The sequence below is a fragment of the Vespula vulgaris genome, chromosome 7, assembly GCF_905475345.1.
Source record: "Vespula vulgaris chromosome 7, iyVesVulg1.1, whole genome shotgun sequence".
Taxonomy (NCBI): Eukaryota; Metazoa; Arthropoda; class Insecta; order Hymenoptera; family Vespidae; genus Vespula; species Vespula vulgaris.
Genome location: NC_066592.1, coordinates 5,311,634 through 5,332,500, shown reverse-complemented (window position 1 = coordinate 5,332,500; position 20,867 = coordinate 5,311,634). Strand labels below are relative to the sequence as shown.

Below are 20,867 nucleotides of genomic sequence, written 5' to 3'. Positions count from 1 at the left end.
ATAAACGTTATTACGCTAGTTAGAACGGATAGAGAGACGGAGATAGAAATAGGCAGACAGACGGACTGATAAACGAAAAAAAGAGAGAGAGACAGAGAGAGATAGAGAGAACAGAGATTCTAATAGCCGTTAGATGGCCTTCTTGCTTAGATTCAATTACTCGTCACGCTCCGAGAACAAAATGCGTGCACGAACAATGCCGAGGAGAAGAATCGAATGGCTCGCACGTAATACCTACTCGTGCTTCGCGACAACACGTTTCTTCTTTCTTTCTTTCTTTCTTTCTTTCTTTCTTGTTTTTCTTTCTCTCTCTTCGTTCAAGCAACGCAATTTCTAACTCGTTCTCCATCGTCACCAAAAAGGAACGTTCGAAAGCGATAACCTATCGTTAGCGCTAGACGCACGATTTCTAATGTTTTCTAAACGTTTGTTTCATAACCATTAATCTAACGATGCGCAAATAATACATAATTTTCATTGACTTTTCGCGTAATAACAAACACCATTTTATTATCGATGTATGTGTATATATATATATATTTTTTTTTCTTTTATGCTCGTTATGATCTCGGATTTATAACGGAGAATTATACGATTCTGAATGCGAATAGACGCTAGAGATCATAGCGCAGCAACGATGATTTAAGTTTGAAGGAAATCTAATTTGATCTATATCAATTGTAAAAACTGTCTGATATCTATAATAAAATGATATTGTTATATTATCTACTCTTCAGTGATATAGTTTTCATTTTTATATCATTATATTGCTACGATGTATCTCGTCTACGAAATATTTTCGCTACATTGATCACAAATACACCTCTCTCCCTCTCTCTCTCTCTCTTTCTCTCTGTCTTCACTTTATATGCATCGTTGGTGTACGTATACCAAGCTCGAGACACCGACAGCCTGTTACTTAGAACGTCCGTTTTCCTGTCACGCGATTTTCCTCGCCTTTACGTCTTCGAATAACTTCGTAACTATCGTAAAAAATGGGAAAGAAAAAGAACAAAAAAAAAAAAAAAGAATCGATGACTAACGCGTTCGACTCATTTAACATAAATTTTCGAGTGGCTTTTTTATTTACAAATAAAAAACGAATAAGTATTTCATGTCGAAAGACAAAAACATATCTGTATCACGTATCTGTTAATTTATCGATTCTTTTTTTTTTTCCTTTGTTTTGTTTCTTACGTCGAAAGTGAAATTTTAATTAAACCAAAAAAAAAAAGAAAAACAAGAAAGAAAAAGAAGATCGTTTCCCTACCAATTTTCTATTCCTATTAACGTAACATCAAACGCTATTAGAAACTAACGGCTCGATTCTCATTACGATCTTACTACCTGGCACCGTTTCTACCAACTTTAAGACTTATTGCGTTTCCTTGGCAAGAGTACATTGCCAGGACTGATACTGCCAATACTCTTATACAATTTGTTGACGAGACCATTAAGAAGAGAATGCTTGCCAACGAATAGAAGACGTTCCTATCGTACGAGGTGCGATACCGCGAATAAGACCCTACTCTCATTTTGAATGTGAATTTTAACGTACGAAAGACATCACATTTTCAGCTTTGGCAAGGAAACGAATGTTCGACGTTCGATTTACATCATGCCTGAGAAATCATTAGTAATTTCTTCTTCCTTTTTTTTTCTGTCTTTTTCATTAAATTTTAATTCAAATTATCATTTACACTGTCTCCAAGATTTCTGTCTTATATATATATTTACAAAAGTAAGATTGTACACTTTCTGATAAGATTACGATCAGAATAAAAAAAGAAGTATGAGAAAAAGAACACTATTGTACGCAGTATATATATATATATATATATATATATAAAAGAACCACGAGAGGATAATATATTTTTATTTGAAACATTTGAACAAAAAGAAAGAAAGAAAGAGAGAAAGAAAGAAAAATATTCGAGTGTTTCTAAGATTTCTATCTTATACACATATTTACAAAACGTAAGATAACACTTTGCGACAGAGATCTAATCTAAAATAATATATATATATGAAATTGAACACTATTGCATTTCTATTGATGCAACAGCAAGTCACAAGATACCTACATATATAAATATATATATATATATTTTTTTATATTAAAAACAACGATTCAACGAAGAAAAGGCGACAAAAAAGAAGAAAAAAAACAAGAACTGTACCCGATAAAAAATATATCCTGTCAAAGAAACAAATACATTTTTTTCGAATTCGCAATGAGATCTCAAAAAATTGTCACGAATTTCAGTCGAAAAAAAGGAAGAAAAAAGAATAGTTGAAAATCTAAAAAAAGAAATAGAGATAAAGATAAATATAGAACGTAAGAGAGGGGTTGTTCCTAAGGTTTTTGGGCAAGGAGGAGAAGGAGAAAAAGGAGGAGGAGGAGGAGGAGGAGGAGGAGGAGAACGAAGGCGAAGATGAAGGCGACGACGTATGTATGTAAGGAGTGACAAACGAAGTTTACAAAAGTCGCTAAAGTACGACCGAGAGGAGTCGTGGTAAAGTAAATATTCGTCTTTCCTCGTCTTCATCTTGTGGCTGGTCGTCACAGCGTACTACTAGCAAACGAAATGAGCAAGCTGTTTTCTTCCCCACCCCTATTCCCCCCTCTAACCTCCTCTACCTCCCCCTTCTCGGCCTCTTCCTCCTCCTGTTTCAACGTGAGTCCCATTTCCGGTGGAGGGTTCCTCATACGAAGAACCTCCTCCGACACGATCAAGCGAGCGTGCAATGCAACATCGAAGAGCCATTTGTAATCGTTAACGAGCGGATAGAGTTACACGTTCATTAATTCCAAAGAATCTCTCTCTCTCTCTCTCTCTCTCTCCCTCTCTCTTTTTGGATCGATAAATCGATAGATCGATGATTGGATCGATCGATTGCGAGCGTGAGATCTCTGAATTCGTTCAATCCTTACTATGAGATATTTCTTTTTTCTCTCTAATGATTAATTTATTAATTAGTGATATATATATATATATATATATATATATATATATTCTCAGAAATGCAATCGTCTGATCCATGAAACTATGCTACGTGCGTTCATTTCTTTTTCTGTCAATTAAGTAATTAATTAGCGAAAAAAGGAAAGGAAAAAGAGGAGGAAGAAGTAGAAAAATAAAAGAGATAACTTCAGAAAAATTAAACCATCCGATTCGTTATCATAGTTATTTCTGAAACACGTATTAAATATAGATATTATCGTATTTGTAATAGTTATTTGTTGGCGTTATCACGAATTCAAAGTTTCTGTTTTTTTTTTCTTTTCTTTCTTTGTAATTCTTTTCTCTTTTTATTCTTATTACTTTCCACTAATTGATTAATTAAAGTAGTGAAACTGTGATAATTATTAGAGAACAACAAGAGATAAGTTTGTAAGAGCGATATAAGTTTAAAAGAATTCAATCGAGGGTTCATAATATAATTCGTTATCTAAGCTGGGAATTTCTATGGAGTTAATTTGATCGAACGTAAAAATGGCGTCATTAAATGTTATCACGAATTCGAACTTTCTCACTTTCTCACTTTCTCAATCGGTCGTTCGATTTCGTTTTCCTATCTAACGCGAATACGGCAAATGATTTTCCTCGGGTGAAAAGCGATAAACGGCGACGATAACACGATAAACGGCCTTTTGAAGTAGAACGCGAATCGACTATGACTTAACTTTGCCAATAAATCATCAACGGCCTCGCGTCATCCGGTCGCACTTCTACTAACTACTATGTAGATCGGCGAATGTGGTCGAACACGCGCTCGTAGTTGTATGCCCGTGTTATCTGCTTTGACGATTTACAACATCTATTATAACGGGTGTATCAAAAATTATCCATATTCTCGCGAAAAATAAAATTAATGTCAAACAGAGAAGAATAAAAAGATACACACGTATACACGACCTTAGAAAGAAAAAAAAAAAATTCACGTACAGAGAGAAAATAAAAAAGAAATAATTCTACGAGAACGGCAGTTATCGGAAGTTATTTAGAAACGAATAATGTTACAGAGCAACATGAAATTTTCTTCAAAAAGAAACGCTTAAAACTTCTGATCCGTTAACTAATTTAAAAATAATACCATACCGAACGATCTACCTTAGCGGAAGATAAAATAATTCTGAAAGTATAGCATTTATCAAAAATTACTTAGAAGTGAATGTTCTGAGGTATGAAGTGTTCCTTTAAAAAGGAATGCTTAAGACGTCTGATCCGTTAACTAATTTAGAAATAATTCCATACCAAAGGAACGGTATTGTTTGTCGTTAAATAATTAAAATTTCTCTTCTATTAAAACGTCAAATTTCTCCTAAACTAATTTAAACGCTGCGAGTTGATTATCGCCTAGCGCAAAATAAACGATTGTAAAGAATTAAAAAAAAAAAAAAATAATAAAAATAAAGAAGAAAAGTGAAATTAATAATTATTTAAAAAATTATCGAACGTAGCGACCGAAACGGTAGGACGTAACGCAAAACTCTACATTTAATGGATTTCTCACTCTTTATTTATTTATTTCAACGTTCTTAAACCGGAAATACACCGGAGAAGATAAAGTCGGAAAGACAGTTTTGGTACACCCTGTATATATCGATCGAGTGACAGATTAGGATCGATTGTATTAGATTAAGGCGAGAGCCTGTTAATTAATGGAGCGCATTGGCCCTTCGATTAGTTGAGAGCAAGTTTCGGTCAGGCCTCTCTCTCGTCGTTCGTTACGCGTTGACGCCCACTATCTCTTCCTACGCAATCATGCGTGAAACGCAACGTTCCCATCGAAATGTCTAACTACATCAAAATGAGCGATAACAAAGTCCTTACATTTTCTTCTTTTTTTTCAATAACGCCAAGGGGTAAACAAAAAATATATGTATACATTATATATGTATGTATGTATGTATATATATATATATAAATAGATACATAGACAAACACACAGATATAAAATGGGTGGAGGTAAGAGAGAGAGAGATGGAAAAGCAAAGGAAAAAAGATAAGAAGGTTAAATGTATTTTTTCAATAATTTCGATCAATTAACGAGACCTATTGTTTTTTCATACGCAGCTGTGTTATATATGTAGGTATATACATATGTATAAGCGTATACATATACATGTATATTTATATGCATAGATACATATGTACATACATATTACGAGCGCGTCAAGTGTGCAAGAGTATCGACGGCAAATGTGTTATTAAACGCGCGATGCGCTAAAATCGTGTATGCGGCTTAGCACGGCGGAATGCCGATGTAATTAAATTCGATAACTTTATCATGGTATTCGATTAATGCCATACGATACGATATTACGTTAGCTCACCGAGCGAAGATAAAATGTAATTATAAAACTGTGCTGGCAGACGCGTCGTGTTTCGACCATACATATATACGTATGTATCTATGATGTATGCGTGTCGTATGTTTATATGTGTGTGTACTAATACGACGAGTAGTAACGAATGGAGACAAAAAATGGGTGAAAAAAGGGGTTGACGCGCCCGATCGGTGTAGAAAAAAAAAATAATAAAAGAAAAAGAGGGATAGAGAGAGAGAGATAGAGAGAGAGAAAAGGCGATAGAAAATCCAGAGAAAAGCAGAGAGACAAACGCGATATGAAATTTTCGTAGCTTGGAACAACGCGTTTCCAGAAATGGGAGGGTTCGGGCGATGTAGGAGGAGTGATGGGAAAGGTACGGCTGAAGGGAGAGGCAGGGTATAACAGAAAAAAGAAAAAGAAATACGAACAATAGGAGAACGAAATTGATAGAACGAACACGTAAAAGGTAGGCATACGTCATCGCTTATTTCTGTTATTCTCCTTTCGAAAATAGAAAAATATGGTGCTTCGCTACGGGAAAATCATCTATCGAAAACAAAGAATTCCCTATAAGTTGATAGAAGATAATTATATTCTAATGTACGGTTGTGTTAACAAATATACAAGGACGTGTTTGTGAGAGTCCAAACAAACAAAAAATCAAATAAAATAAAGTAAATAAATACATGACGCATGGATGGAAAAAAAGAGAGAACGAGAGAGAGAGAGACGTGATTATGAGAGTCCAAAAGAAAAATAAATATGCGAATAAAATAAACAATAAATAAATGGATAAGTTGAGCTAACGCGAAGAGAAAAAAGGAAAGAGAGAGAGAGAAAAGAGAGACAAGATTACGATGATCTCTGCTACGAATATTCTTCGAACGGTCGACGAGGCTTTTAATGGTTCTTTCCTCTCGTTAACTCGAGCCACGCACAAAGGCACGCTTATCTCTTTCTTTCCTTCTTTCTCCATCTCTCTCTCTCTCTTTCTTTCTTCTCTTCGTTCTTCGAAGAGACGAACCATGCAACACGTACGCATATGCATCGAGCGCGAATCCGCTGTGAAGAAAAAAAAAAAAAAAAACAAAAATTGCACGATATTTTTCCTTATAGAGAGAAAAAAAAAGGAAACAACTTGGAAAAAAAAAAGAGACATGATTTGTTTAAATTGAAACGAGGAAAAAATAATGATCGCGTAGATAGAAACATTTTCTTCGTACGCATGTACTAATTATATCTACATAAACATATTTATACTATACACTTGCATATATATATATATAGTATTAAATAATATTTAATTATAGTATACATATTATATACTATATTATATACAGTACATGTACTATTATTATCATACTATCATTATTATTATTAAAAGATATTACACAACATATAGTACAGTATAATACGTGTGTGTGTATGTATATATATATATATATATATATATATATATATATATATATAATAAACGAAAAGATAAACAATGAATATATAAAGAGAGAACAATATTTGTTTATACAAGTAGAAAGAGGAGGAGTTATACATTTCTTTTTTAACGCATCAAAGAGTATTTTAAAAGAGACGTAACGTTAATAAATTCGTTCGTATGGAAACGTCGAGGAGTGCGTTCATGCGTGCTTTCCTCTTTCCTCCTTCAACCCTCCTTCTCTCCCCCTTAAAGATCGGCCATTAGTTACTCGCTCATGTAGGAACGCAAGAGTGTACTAGATTCGATCGTTTTTCCTCATATTTTCTCAGTGAATATATACCTGCTAAAGTTATAAAGCTCGTCGTCGTCGTCGGCTTCCTCCTACCCCCTCCACCCTTCCTCCACCCCCTCCTACTCCTCTTCCTCTTCTTCCTCCTACTCCTCCTTGTTGTTGTTATTGTTCTCTTTTATCGCTTACAATGTCGCCGACTACAACGGCTCGTTTACGGAACACTGGACGCACGTAAAAACCGTTAAAAGGTCATAAGTCACGATTACGTGTGATTTTGCTCGATACTGTTGAGGAAAAATAAAGGAAAAAAAAAGAAGGGAAAAAACAGAAAAAAAAACTGGCTTTGCTTCGCCAACGCTCAATTCATTTATCGAGACAACGTATTCTTTTTTCGAAAAATGGAATACAACGTATTCCATTTTTCGAAACGATTAATTTGATAAATAAGAAAAAATTATTTCTGATCATCTTTAAGACGATCTTCGAACTAAGGTGTTAAAATAATATTACTGTTCTTAGATTTGTTTTTAATAGAGAAGATATATTATTCTTATTATTACTGTTATTTATAAAATTATATTGCTATATATATTTTTATATTTTGTTTAATATGACAATAATACATCGCTAAAATAAATGTTGGTGTTAGCAGTTATAGTTTACGTTTAGTATTAAAGTAAATAAAAAAATAGTAATCTAATTTGGAAGCTAGTAGTAATAGTAAAAACAATATATATTCACTATTTCAAATAAACATAAGAATACTATTAAAAGCAAGTGTAAGAACAGTGATATATAATTAATTAAATAGTGTTCAAACACACACACAAAAAAAAAAGAGAGAAAGAAAGAAATTGAATGAAATTTCTGTTCTAAGAAAAAGTGAATCGCAAATATAAATAATTTACATGCCGCTGGTATAAACAGTAAAAAATTGAACATTACGATGCACAGAAGACGTTCAGTAGTAATTCCTGATAAAAGCAGAAACTCTGCGAAGCTACATTAAAAAAAAGAAGTAGAAGAAGAAAGAAAGAAAGAAAGAAAGAAAACGAGAAAAAAAGAAAAAGAAAAATAAATTGAAAGCGTAGGAATAATATTTTTAATACGATGAAATGTTTCTAAGAAAATCGACTGTATTTATTGAAAGAGTTCAAAGCTTTATTCTCGAATAAGAGCCAGTAAAAGAGAGATGGAGAGAAAAAGAGAGAGAAAAAAAAAGAAAGAAAGAAAGAAAGAAAGAAAGAGAGATAAGTGGGTGGAACAAGTATTGACGGAGGCACGCACGTTAGCGTGACACTCGCGATCGTAGCTTCCGCATCACGGAAATCGCTAGATCCTATTAATCTCGACAATAAGAGCTTGTTCGATACTTAGAACTCGACAAAAGATATGAAAATTTGGAAAATATTCAAGATAAACGCGGGAAGAGAGATAGGTAAAAGTTGTTAAAGAAGAACGAGAGAAAAAAAAAAGCAATTATAAACCAAAACGTAAGTGGAAAAAATGAAGCGATTGAGATAGAGATAGAGATAGAGATAGAGATAAAGAGAAAAAGAGAAAGCGAGAAAGAGATAGAGAAATAAGTTTCGTGGTGGAATTCGTTCGAAGTAATTATCCTCCTTGAAATAATCGTCGAATGACTCGAATAACTCTTCAGCTTTGCTATATTACACACGCTATATATAAATACCTAGAGAGAAAAAGAAAAAAGAAAAAGGAAAAAAGAAAAAGAGAGAAAGAGAACTAAGGAAAAATAACGATCTATAATTTAACGACGTCGACTTTATCATCGGTTATATCGGTTAGAGAATGCGTCGTATATATGCATATATACGTAGATATGTATATGTATACGACAAGAAAAGACTACTATTAATATAACGATGAAAGTCAGGGAGAATAGGAATAAAAATGTAATTTCCGTCGTCGTCGAAGGAAAAAAGGAAATGTTAAAAGGAGAATATAAGAGGGTGGGGGAGGAGGTTGGTTGGAGTGGGGATGAGTAATAAAGGAAAAGAGAGAAAAGAGAGAGAGAAAGAGAAGGAAAAGAAGAAAGAGGAAAAAAACGGAGGATAAGCATTAGAGCCTATTAGGCGAACACAACGAGCGAAACGATTAGACGTGTAAACTGGCTTAGGCACTGCAATTTGCCTTGCACATGGAGAAAGCTTTTACCGCTTCGACGTAGCCACGCACGAGGTTCTCCTTTATCCTTCTCAACACTGTGTGTGTGTGTGTATATATATATATATATTAGGTGTATATATGTGTGGATATATATATATACCTTATGGCCTTTTAAGAAAGCGTCGATGCGAGAGAACCCATATTACCACTTTCCAACTGAAAAAAGAAAGATTACTAACCACCGCCATAGTTAAATGAAAAAGTTTGTCGATGGTTTTCACGAACACCCGTTATAAAAACGAAAGACAAATGTGTGTGTGTGTGTGTGTGTGTATATATATGATATAATAATTTTCTTTCATTGGAAAACGTTCAAACTTTTCATCTATACTTTTCGAACATATTCGACCGAATATTCTCGTCATCGTCTTCTTCCTTAAGCAAAGAATATTTTTTCTTTATTTTTTTTTTTATTTTACAAAGGGCAGTATCTTAAGTAATACCTAATAACAAGGTTATGTTGATATTTCAACATTTTACTATTGTATAACGCAGACAATATGTTTCCCCTTTTTTTCTTTCTTTTCTTTTTTTTCTTCTTGTTTACATTCACATCCTTAAAGACAAGTAACGATAAATAAAGATGAGAGTTTTCGAGAGAGTCGTATACCAGACTGTTGGTTGGTTGGTTCGTTGGTTGGTTGGTTGGTTGGTTGGTTGGTTGGTTAACAAGCATAAATCATGCACGACGAACATGCCGCGGTATGAGTAAAATCAGCAAGAAACATCGCGGCGACTTGTGATTTATACATCTTAAACGCCCCCTATAACTTTTCTACCCAGTTCTTCGCGCTTGATCGTTAATTCGTATTAACCAAAAAAAAAAAAAGAAAAAATAAAAAGACGAAAGAAAAAAAAGAAGGAAGAAGAAAAAAACAACATCGTACCTCGATGGCACACTACTACTAATCTCGACAGATTCGTGTAAAACGTTAATTTGAACGAAAAAGAAAGAGAGAAAAAGAATAATAAAAAAAAAAAAAGAGTACGAAGAAGGAGAAAAAGAAGATTGGAAAAAAGAAAGAAAAAAAGAAAGAAAGAAAAAAAAAGACTGTCGCCACTCGATAACGGTTTTCGCTCCTCCAATATGGCCGTTCGAGCGGGCTTTTTAAACGACGTTTATTTCCCTTTTTCTTCTCTCGTCTTTCTTTCTCTCGACTCGTTTCAAGCTTCTTCTTTTTTCGGTTAAAAAAAAAAAGAAGAAGAAAAAAGAGAAAGAACGAGAGAGAGAGAGAGAGAGAGAGAGAGAGAGAGAAAAAAGAGAATCGACACGATAAATCGTAAGTAAAAGGAGCGACTTGCTTTTTTCTTCTTCTTGCTTTCCACCTCCTCCTTTTTCTTTCGCTTCTCGCGCGCGTTACTTCCGGAAGGTGGACGAAAAAAAGGAAAAAAATGCCACGAAAAGGGAAAAAAAGTAATAAAAAAAAAAAAAAATAAGAAAAAGAAGAAGAAAAAGAGAAGGAGGAGGAAGAGGAGGAGAAGAAAGAAAAAGAAAGAAGGGAACAACAATGTCGGCAAGTTGCGTCTTATCGCTCGAGCGTGCTAACTCGCACGCCATTCGATTTACTAACGACTAACGGGCTCGTTCTCGTAAGACTCGTCGGCACGTAGTCACAATACCTCGTGCAGGTCGATAAATAATCCGGGCAGCTCCACTGCTGCCGACTCCGCTTACACGCTCCCCTACACACAAGCGCGACTCGACTCTCTCTCTACAATCGTACTATATATGCGTTTACGATACACACGTGTATATATATATACATACATACATATATACATATATACATATACATAACACAACATGTATACGTACGTACGTACGTGTATGCAAACATATATATATATCCATACAAACGTACATACATATATATATTACATACGTACATACGTATATAAAATAAATATAATATATTATATATATATATATGCTGTAGACGGAGAGAAAGAGAAAGAGAGAGAACACACACGCTTATCCTTTGTCCCACGCGGCGATCGACGTCCGGAGGGGAAGGAACTGAAGGAGGAGGAGGAGAAGGAGGAGGAGAAGGAGGAGGAGGAGGAGGAGGAGGAAGAAGAACAGAACGAGGGGAAGAAAGTGAGCGTATATACGTATATATGAGAAAGAGAGACGAGAAACGTACGAGAGAATCGACATACCGCGTGCCGTTATTTTCTACTTTCCTATTGTATTAGAAAAATTATCTCGTAAAAGTATAAACAATAGGAAAAGAGAAAGACAACAAAAAATGTCTGGCGATAACACGTCATTCCATGAGTTAGGGAAGAAAGAAAGGAAGGCAGAAAAGAAAACATACTTACGACGAATAGTCATCGTCGAAATTTCGAATTTCGTGGGTTTCTTTTAGCTTCTTTCATCGTCGATCGTTGCGTCGTCGTCGCCGTAGTGTTGTATGTGTAGTCCGATCGAAGAGGCACACAAGTATTGATACACGAGCACAAGAGGCGGCACATATATATATATATATATATATACGTGTGTGTGTGTGTTACACGTTAACCTCTAAGAATTTTTCCCAGCAAGTAAAACTGAGTAATTCCGGATATTTGGCTTGGCGTTGAATAAAAAAGGACGGAGATAGGTAGGTGACAGCAGCAACAACGGCGATAACGATGGTGTCGTAGTTGCAGAGGTAACGGCAACGGCGGCGTTGGCGGAGGCAGAGAAGGCGGTAACGACGACAGCAACAACAACAACAGCAACAACAACGAAAAAAATATTCAACGCACTCACTTCACGCGGTACTCGCAAAAGCGGCATGGCCGACCATTACCACCAACACACGTAAAATCGGTCGCACGTACGACGTGGCACGACGCGGTACACACAGACAGGCCTCCTGCTGCATCGTCGCGTTCGTTCGACGAGCCGAAACGAGACGAGTGGGCCCGAACGACACCGACCGAGAGACAGAGATAGAAAGGAGAGAGAAAGAGAGAGAGAGAGAGAGAGAGAGAGAGAAAGAGATAGGGAGAAACGGGAGCTACGGAGAGAAGATACAGGCACACAACACACAGAGAAAGAAAGATATATATATAATATATATATATATAAAGATATATATATATATATATAGAAAGAGAGAAAGACAAACACGCTCCCGTGAGAGACACACACAAACGCACGCACGCACACAGTCACACTCCACTCACACTCACGCAAACACACTGTAATATCGAGCTTGGGAAGCTCGTCGATGCACTCACTCTCTTTCTTTTATTTCTTCTTCCTTCCTCCTCCTTCTTCTTCTTCTTCTCCTTTTTCGTTGACCGACTTTTAACGGTCGTCCGTTTTTTCACTTCTTTAAAAAAAATGACGGTTAAGCGACACGAGTTAACTGTTATTAGATAAAACTGCGTAGTCGATAGCGCCGGTCTTTTCTCTCACGAGCCACGAAAATCGTTCGCCGTTGTACACCGGTGTATATATGCATGTGTTGTAAGTGTGGATGTGTGTGTGTATGTACATATATATATATGTATATATGCATGTATATATGTGTGTATATATATCCTCACTCACTACACTTCGCGTCACGTCGTACCGGCTCGAGCGCTTGGCGCTTACTGAGCCAACGCTACCCCCTCCCTTTTCACGACCGGTGCTACGGCCGGCAGCCCTCCCCTCCCCCTTTCCCCCACCCCTTACCTATCCCTACCACCGTCGCTACCTACACGCTACTTCTACTGTCGCTGCTGCTGCTGCCGCTTGCTGCCGCCACCGCCACCGCCACCGCCACCGCCACCGCCACCGCCACCACCACCACCACGTCGCCGCCGCCACCACCACCATCCTACCATCCCACCATCTCAACATTACCATCACCGCCACCATCGCCGCTGCCGCCGCCGCACCACCGCCGCCGCTGCTACTGCCACCACCTCCTCCACCTCCACCTCCACCTCCACCACCTCCACCTCCACCTCCACCACCACCATCACTGCCGCCGCTGCTGCTGCCGCCGTCACCTCCGGATCCGTCCTCTAACGCCGCGTTACTCTTTTCTACTCTCTCCTCTGCCAGTCACGCTCGGCCGCTCCGAATACCCTCGTCCTTCTTCTCTTCTTCTTCTTCTTCTTCTTCGTCTTCTCTTCGTTCGTTCGTTCGTTCGTTCGTTCGTTCGTTCACGTTTTCCATTTTGCACCACCAAGTGTCGTCCGTAGCAATATAATATCTTGGTAAATAATTTACCTTTCCGAAGGACTTCCATCTCACACGAAACGTCTCGAAACTTTATCGTTTGAACGAGCATTAATAAAGAGAAAAGACGTATTTTATTTTACCGAATTTTCTTTTATCCCTTTTGAAAATGTTAATCATTTCGATCGATTTTTTGGTAATCATTTAACCGATCATATTATATATATATATATATATATATATATATATATATATATATATATATCGTCGAAGTATTTCAACGAAACGACGGTAGGAAAAACGTTGGGGGTTTTACTACCTTGGAATTACCACGCAACGATAATTCATAATCGCACCGGCTTTAAACCGAGCGGCAGACGGGAAAAGAGTTTTAAAACTCGAGTCCGACTTTAAGTGCCTAGGTAGAAGAGGGATTATCCTCGGGACGATGAATAAACTCTCTCTCTCTCTCTCTCTCTCTCTCTCTCTTTCTATATCCCTCTCTTTCTATAGCTAGCACGGACAGAATATAACGGATAGAGCTAATATTGCAAGGATGGTGAGATTCTATGAGTGGTGTACTAGAAAAGTGCGCCGGTTTTCCTTTTCTCTTCTTTCATCTTTCTTTCTTTCTTTCTTTGTTTCTCGTTTTTTTTTTCATTTTTATCTTTTTTCTTTCTTCAAAGATTCTCCTCGTTTATTAACTGGCACCAAGTAAGAGAAAAACGTTCACAAACAATGCCAACGAAATATAACGAGAAGAGACAAATAATATTATTTTATGTTACCTTCCGACGAAGGGAATTATTGTCTAAGAACTATGATTACTATTAGTACGAAGAAGAATGTATCATGACCTGTCCTGAAAAGTACCGCTAGGTCGATTAAAACAACAATGAAATTATGACGGCTGTTAGTCGTATTAAGCCGATGAAGTAGGAAGCTAGTCAGGAAGCGAGAATGGAACGCTATTTACATACGATCGTAAATGTTTTCTCTCTCTCTCTCTTTCTCTCTTTCTCCCTTTCTCTCTCCTCGTCTTCGAGCTCGATTTCCTGCTCGATGTTAACAACGTCAACGTTGACATACATATGCATCGATTATTTATCAACGTTTTATAGATATGATCGATAACGTAAAAACTTTTAACAAAATCTTATCTTTCTTCTTCTTCTTCTTTTTTTTTTCTTAATTCCTCTGGCACGATTAAACTTTTCGAAATGATTTATAAGCCTCAAAAGCGTAGTCAGAAATTTCTTTCAGGAAAGAAAATATATAAAAAGAAAAAGAAAAGAAGAAAAAAAGGAAAAGAAAATAGGAAAAAAAATAGAAAAAAATAAATAAAAATAATAAAAGAAAAAGAAGAAGAAAAAGAAGAAGAAGAAGGATAAAAGAACAGGAAAAGAAAAGAAAAAAGAAGAAGAAGCAAGGATATGAAAAGCCTCGCTCTTAAAGGCATATGAATTATTTAAAGAGTCGCGGGCGCGAGCGCGAGCGATGATATATGCGCGCCATAAAAGTGAACCCATCCTGACAGTCCGCGCTCGTGGATTATAAAATTTGATTTTTAAATAAACGACGAATTATATAGAATCCAAGGCGTATAAATATTTATACCGGCGCCGTACCGGGCGCGTACCGGGCTCGCAAGATCTGTGTGTATATTTTTACATACGTCTCTCATTCGCGATGCACGTATCCGTCTATGCGCGTTTTTCTGTGTTCTTATTCCGTTCGTTTCGTTTCGTTTCGTTTCGTACGTTCGTTCATTCGTTCGTACGTTCATTCGTTTATATTTGAAAAAGTTCGAAAAATTGCTCGACTTTCGTCCGACGATCCTACTATGAAAAAGAAAATTCGAACGGTTTACTTGCTTGCTTGCTTGCTTGCTTGCTTGCTTGCTCGATCGAGTTTCCAACAACGATTTTCGTTTGAGAGAGATTCAAATCTCACGAAATCGAATAGAAATAAAACGTCGACTCTTAGAGACTTTCTCCAGTTTCTTTCGCTCTTTATTTCTTTCTTTTTTACATTCTACCATTCGTAAAACGTTTAGTACCAAATAGAAAGCTAAAGGAAGAAGAAGAAGAAGAAGAAGAAGAAAGAAGAGGAGGAGGAGGAGGAGGGAAAGAAGATCGATTTTAGTCGTAGTAAAATAAAAATAAAAATAAAAATAAAAGTAAAAGTAAAAGTAAAAGTAAAGATAAAAATATTATATATATATATAAGAAGAAAAGAAAACGTTTTTAACCTCTTTCTATTTTGTTATAAAGCTTTTAATCGTTTGCGAACTTCCTATTGGACTTTATCATCTTTCAATCTCCTTTCCTCCTTCTTTTCCTTCTCTTCTTTCGAAGAAAAAGATATGAAAACAAAAGAAAGGGAAAAGAAAGAAAGAATACACAGAGGTTATCTTCTTGCGTTTCTTAACGAAGTTTATAAATCGATTAAACTCTTCAGGAACGATTTCTTTGTATTCTCTTCTTTTTATTTTCTTTCCTCCCTTCTCTTTCCACAAGATAACGTAATTTTTTTTCTAATCGATTATTAAAACGAACATAAAGACTATTCACAGAACAAAATGAAGATAGCATAGAAAAAGAAAAAGAAAAAGAAAAAACAAAAGAGAGGGATTAAAAAAATAAAAAAAGAAAGAAGGAAAGAAAGAAAGAAAGAAAGAAAGAAAAAGAAAAATACAAAGAACGTGAAATATCTACGTGTAAAAAGAATAAGAAAGAAAAGTACTTGTATCAATACGAGAGAACTAAATGAAAAATTCAAGACGATTGAATTTTCGAAAATAAGGATACTTCTGGTTTTCGAACTTTGACCTCGTTGCCATTATTTTCAAAGAGAAAGAAGAAGCTTTCTTGAAAAAGTCGAACTCGTTCTTACATACAGTTACGACAAGATAAAGACCAAATTACGAGGACGATCTCTTTTTTTTTCTCGAGCGGTATCTCTTTGAAAAAGGAGAAAAAGAAAAAGAAAGAATGTCGAGATATTTCTCGTTTCATTCTAGTCTTTAAACGTAAAACATGTATCGACTATTAAAAGACTTACGTTGTTAAGAGATAAAATATATGCAAAAAAAAAAGAAAGAAAGAAAGAGGAAGAAAGAGAACGTAGAGATATTTCTCGTTTCATTATAATCTTTAAACATAAAACGTGTATCGACTATTAAGAAGCTTATAGTTGTTAATATATATATATATATATGTATACACATATGCATATATATATAATATACAAATGCATACATATATATATATATATATGCATATGTATATAAAAAAGAGAAAGAAGAAATTGTATGAACTACGTTTGTTAGTAAACGAGTCCAAGTTTTCTACTCTTCTCTCATTTGCTTCTTCTTCCTCTTCTTCTACCACTTCTTCGTCTCATTCAAAAACATACGAAGTAATGCATATACGTGAAAAGACGAGATAGCCGACGTGTCGGAGAACACGCAAAAAGTTTCGTAGTTGGCGCACGTATTTGAAACTTGAAAAATATATCTGGGCTCTGATCCCAGCTTTTCGACGTACATACCTAAAGGAAATGAAAATACGTTTGTTCGTTTCTACGATCATTCTTTCTTTTTATCTTCCAACGTAAATATATTTATATATATTTATTTATTTATATGTATTTAATATCTTTCTTCTTCTCTTTCTTTCTTTCTTTCTTTCTTTCTTTTTTCTTTCTTCTTTTTTTTTCTTTATGACGTTTATCTCAGCTAGTGATTCATTTATTTATTTATTTATTTATTTTGTTATTTTATGGAACTCTAGTATTTATGTTATAGTACCCAATAATGCTGAGAGAATAAATGGTGTAATAATAATAATAATAATAATAATATATATATATATAAGACATATTATACGATGTCATGTGTACATATATGTATATAAAAGTTTTATGATAATTATTTTTCTTATCATACATTATTAAATATATTTCTTTATCGTACACACACATACACGCATACACACACACACGTTATATTATATTGTCTTATGTTTTTTATAATGATCTTATATAGCTCTTATATAAACATAAAAGGAATCTATGATAAAACGGCTATTTGATAACATAGCAAAATAAAAGAAATATTGATTAAGCTTTTAGCACTTACTACGACTACGTACGATTTATTTTCAAGTTTGTAATCAATCGACGAAGTGTGATTTCTCGATTAAAACGCAACGACTCGTTCGAAAGATAATCGTGCGAGCAAATAATAATAAAGAGACGAACGCGCATTTTCTACGCCGTTTCGCGCATCCGTCTTAATCGTCGGCACTAACTTTCGCGTCCCATAAAGAAAGACGTATAAAGTCTCGTATAATCTCCATATATTATCATCGCGCGCGCATACACATATAAAAAACATTCGACACACGTATATATATTCCCGAGATGGTATGTACAAACATGCTCTTTATCGTGCGATCGTATCTCTCTCTTTTTCTCTCTCTCTCTCTCTCTCTCTCTCTGTTTCTCTCTCCCTTTCTCTTTTTCCCTCTCTCTCTCTTTCTCTTACACTAAAACGATACCACGTAAAGCTCTCGCTTTTATCTATTTAAACGTCCCACGCATGGCGTTGAAAGACACGAGAGTAATAATAAAAACAAACGAAACAAAAAAATAAAAAGGAAGAGAGAGAGCAAGAGAAAGAAAGAGAGATATCGCTCTTTCCACTGTATTGTTTTTTAAACTACGCGACATCTCTGCCGATGGAATCAAGCCAGGGGTTAAACGAATCCGTTCGAACGATAAATATACATACTCGACGAAACATTTACTCCATTACGACATCTCGTTGAGATTGGAATTTGTAACCAAACGTTGCGAGTAATTTTGTTAAAATCCAAACGAGAAAATAAGAGATAGAGACAGAGACAGAGACGGACAGACAGACGAACAGAGAGACAGAGAGAGAGAGAGAGAGAGAGACCAACGAGATATTTTGTAAAGTTTATCACATCAAATCGAGTTCGAAAACGTTCGATTGATATTATCTTTTCAACGACTGTGTATCAATTTTATTGAATTCGATGTATCGTGAAAGAAGAGATCCAACTCTCGATTGGAATGGTTAAATGTGTCCGCAAAAATGAGAGAGAAAGAAAGAGAATGACAGAGAACCTTTTCGACAAGGGTGAGAAAATGAAGGCGTTTTGCGAACGAGAAAAAGAAGGGGAAGAAATGGATCGAGAAGGGGTGAGGAGGAGAAGGAGGAGGAAGAGGCACGCGATATCACAAAGGAGATCGACATTGGCACGAATTTAACGTCGCGAGGCCAACAATTACGGCGGTGAAGTTATACAGAACACCTGGAGAGGATCGATGCAGAAGGGCTAAAAGGGGTGTCCCTTTTTTGTCTTTCTTTTTTTTTTCTTTTTTCTTTTTTTTCCGCCACACTTCACTGCCCGCATTCGTTCCGAGTAAATCGCTGAGTAAATATCGCGCTGTTCGACTTCCCCCCTCCCTCCACCTCTCTCTCTCTCCTCTCTTTCTCTATCTATCTATCCATATATCATTCCCTCTATCTCTCTTTCAGTTTTACATCAAAAAGCGACGTGTAAATTCGGCGCACGAATATCCGGAAAAATTTTTAATTATCGACCGTAAATATCGAGTGGAATATGATTTCGCGATAATCCGTTGTTTGTATTGTACTTTAATTCGTAGTAGTTTCATTTGTGCAAACCATGCTTCTTTTTTCTCTCTCTCTCTCTCTCTTTTTTTTTTTTTTTTTAATCAAAACCAACGAATTTCTGCTCTCTTCGAAAAAAAAAAAAAACAATCCGAAACGTTCGTTTTATTAAAATTTCATTGTTGGGTGAGAGTTGAACCCCCACTCATCTTCTGTCCGTTCCAAAATTGGCCGACTACCTTGAATATTTCCTATCCATTTATTTTCTTTCTTTTTTGGACACAGACACGTCGTCGTTGTCGTTCGTGAGCAAGAGGGTGCGATGCATCGAGCACAGTAACCTCGATGATAACATCTTTACAAACGTGTCTATGTCTACGTAACTACTCGAACTTGGTCTGTTTGTCTAACCAGTTATCGTATCATAAGCGACTTAATAAAGAGAAATGAATCGGCGGAAGATTGATTTCGTTGCGGTAATACAAGCGTGTCCGTGTTTTCTCTCGTATGCGAGAGAGAGAGAGAGAGAGAGAGAGAGAGAGAGAGAGAGAGAGAGAGAGAGAGAGAGAGAGAGAATATACTGCGGTATGCATTTATAGAAGAAGATCGTTCTAGTGGAACGACTTGACTATCATAATCAGGTCTGTAATAAAAGCTGCTATAAAATCACGTCTACAAATACTCGACGATCGTATATACGCATTGAAATAAAATTTAGATAAAAAGCTTGGTTAAAAGGAAATTATAATAGCAAAAAAAAAAAAGAAAGAAAGAAAAGAGAACAAGCAAAAAGAAAACAGAATGGACTTCGATCAAAACTTGAAAATTATTTTGTAAAACGACGAAGACGATAATGAAAAACTTGTCGATTTAATCGACTATATATAATGTGAAAATTGTTCGAACAATGTCGATCGGTCGAAAGACGAGGTAAAGTAACGCTCTTGAAACGTAGCTCTTTCTCTCTCTTTTTCTCTCTCTTTCTTTCTCTTTCTTTCTCTCATAGCTCGATCGACACCGATAAATCCCGCAAGATTATTCCTATCTCTTATCGATGAGCGCGTTGTAATACGAGTTACGAGATAAAAAGAGCCACTCGAACCGAGAATTCTTTCGTTTGTCGTTTCCCGAAGGTAAACTGAGCTAGCTATCCGAGAAAAACTTTCCAACTTCTTTCTTCGCTTTGTAAAAGCTTGAAGTTCGAGAGAAAAGAGTTTAAATGAAATATAACGATTGAATTGAAAAGGATCTATGAATTCAATCGATACAAAATTAATATTAAATCATTTTCTTCTCTTGTGTATGAATTTATAATTCGGAAAAATTATGGAAACGTTCGAACATATAAAAAAAAGAAAGAAAAAGAATCAACTAAAAGATCTATAAAATTGGAATAATGAAAAACTAATAAATCATTTTATTACATTGTCGATCATTTCATGCATTATCGATTTAAAGTTTTGAAAAGTTATCTATATCTGGAAATACAGTGACGAACTAAAAATCTCAAAGTTGATCGAGAGAGTTTATTCGTTCGAAAAAGCTTCAAGTTTGATAGAAACATTTGTATGAAAAATAACGTGTAATGTAAAATTTATAACTGCAATAATAGAAAATTAATAAATCATTTTCAATGTATACACACACACACGTACACACACATCGATTTATAGTTTTGAAAAGTTGTCTATTTCTCAGGCTAGTAAAACATAGTAGAAATCTCAAAGTTGTCGAGAGAAGTTCATTCGTTTGTCCGTCGAGAAAGTTAACTATGATAGAAGTTCT

The 20,867-nt window shown here is 35.6% G+C and overlaps 1 protein-coding gene across 9 annotated transcripts in view; it reads right to left on the bottom strand.

The window, feature by feature from the left end:
• LOC127064921 (zinc finger protein 608-like) overlaps positions 1 to 20,867 on the bottom strand; it is a 180,207-nt gene that overhangs the window by 77,707 nt on the left and 81,633 nt on the right. Inside the window, exon 1 of one of the 9 annotated variants that reach the window (XM_050996588.1) lies at positions 11,574 to 12,863. The exons of 5 other annotated variants lie outside the window; for them this stretch is intronic. The gene's annotated coding sequence lies outside the window, so the exon portion shown is untranslated. Of the gene's footprint in view, positions 1 to 11,573; positions 12,864 to 20,867 lie in introns of those variants that run through there. 3 more of the 9 variants (XM_050996586.1, XM_050996589.1, XM_050996592.1) reach the window with 3 other exon arrangements.